At 36.2% G+C, this 2,133-nt stretch overlaps 1 pseudogene; it reads left to right on the top strand.

Annotated features, from left to right (window-relative positions):
* The first annotated feature begins 1,006 nt into the window (after positions 1-1,006).
* On the top strand, positions 1,007-1,926 carry LOC147820590 (high mobility group protein B1 pseudogene; annotated as a pseudogene).
* The last annotated feature ends 207 nt before the right edge of the window (positions 1,927-2,133 follow it).

The following is a 2,133-nucleotide window of genomic DNA, read 5'->3' as shown; positions in this document are numbered from 1 at the left end:
GAAAATGTGTTTTTCTATAATATGGAGTACTACTCAGCAATAAAAAATGAGAATTTAGAGACATTTATAGCTAAATGGAAGCACATTGAGGTGATCCTCTTAAGTGAAATAAATAGGACACACATGTGCAAACACTGAACAGTTTCTCTGGTGTGATAAACTAAAAGTGTAAATGAAGATCAAAATGTACAATAGATAATGTGAAATAGGAAGCAAAGGGGCAAAGGGGAAGGAGAAGTAAGAGGAGTAGGGGAAAGAAGGGAATGTAATTAATATGAGAAAATGAAAAAAATGGAAACACAGTGTTTGTAAATAGGGAGGGGTGGAGTGGTTGAAGAGAGGGCAGGGGAATGGGGAAAAAATAAGAACCATGAGAGATTATGCAAAGGTGCAAATTTCCAGTGATGAATGAGATTATATTGTATACCTAAAATGTGCCAATAAAATTAATTAAAAATTTTTTTGGAGAAATGAGAATTTATTATTTTTTCAAAACTTGTACATAAGCAATATAATTTCTTCCACCTGCACAAAACAACAAAATAAAACATTGCCAATACACATACAGAATTATGAAGCACACATTTTTCCTCCTTCAATGTATTAAAATTCAAATATATATATTTATTTTTTAATTTAAAAAATTGTATTTACTTAGAAACATTCAGAATGTCAATAAAACAGCTGCAACATTTTTTTTGCAATTACAGAGTGGTATTCAGTTAACAGAACAACATTTCGTATAAGCTCCATCAGAGACAACTGAAGATGAAAAACTACCATCCCCATATATAACTAATTTGTGCTGTGCACCAACAAGAACCTGCTTTAAATTTCCATGCCAATTTACAACCCCCGTACTGTACCAGGCAAGGTTAGTAGCTATTGAAATACAGCCAGGACAGGGATATCTAAAGACACATTTGGTAGTGTGTTAACGCTACAAAAAAAGAGATACTGTTAAAAACAAATCTTATACAGCCTTACATTTCAATTTTTTTTCTTTAAAAGGAGTGAGTTGTGTACAGGGGGGTTAAATGCTTTATAGACAAGAAAAAAAACTGCACTAGAACCAAATTATTCATCATCATTATCATGTTCTTCTTCATCTTCATCCTCTTCAGCGCCGGGGCAAGTGAGAGCCAGATGGGCACTGGGTGACTCTGTGCCTCGCTGCGGAAAACAAGTAAACATGGGCAAAGGAGATCCTAAGAAGCCGAGAGGCAAAATGTCATCATATGCATTCTTTGTGCAAACTTGCCGAGAGAAGCACAAGAAGAAGCACCCAGATGCTTCCGTTAACTTCTCAGAGTTTTCTAAGAAGTGCTCAGAGAGGTGGAAGACCATTTCTGCTAAAGAGAAAGGAAAATTTGAAGACATGGCAAAGGCAGACAAGGCCCATTATGAAAGAGAAATGAAAACCTATATTCCTCCTAAAGGAGAAGCAAAAAAGAAGTTCAAGGATCCCAATGCACCCAAGAGGCCTCCTTCAGCCTTCTTCTTGTTCTGTTCTGAGTATAGCCCAAAAATCAAAGGAGAACATCCTGGCCTTGCCATTGGTGATGTTGCAAAGAAACCGGGAGAAATATGGAATAATACTGCAGCAGATGACAAGCAGCCTTATGAGAAGAAGGCTGCCAAGCTGAAGGAAAAGTATGAAAAGGACATCGCTGCTTACCCGGCTAAAGGAAAACCTGATGCAGCAAAAAGGGAGTTGTCAAGGCTGAAAAAAGCAGGGAAAAGAAGGAAGAGGAAGAAGATGTGGAAGATGAAGAGGATGAGGAGGAGGAAAAAGATGCAGAGGATGAAGATGAACAAATATATATTTATATATATTTAGAGATACATCCTTTTAAAATCATAGAATTAAAAACAGGAGGAATATTATCTAAGTACAGTCACCACTTATAAGAACAAGAGACAGACTTTTGGAACTAGAAAGAAACCAAGAAGGCAGTGTTCCATATACTTCGTCTATTCTTAATAAACAGGATTGTGAGGAAACTTCTAATACAGACATTATTAAGAAACAGAAGTAGCTATTTATCATAGATCTAATATTTAAGTTGCTATGACCCAGTTTAAAAAGCACTATGAGAGGAATATGCTTACTCGATTAATGACCCATCACGC

Source organism: Heterocephalus glaber, unplaced genomic scaffold, assembly GCF_053883595.1.
Source record: "Heterocephalus glaber isolate CG9 unplaced genomic scaffold, H.glaber_assembly_v1.0 deba00001845, whole genome shotgun sequence".
Lineage (NCBI taxonomy): Eukaryota > Metazoa > Chordata > Mammalia > Rodentia > Bathyergidae > Heterocephalus > Heterocephalus glaber.
Note: the sequence above shows the minus strand (reverse complement) of the source record. Positions and strands in the feature narration are given on the sequence as shown.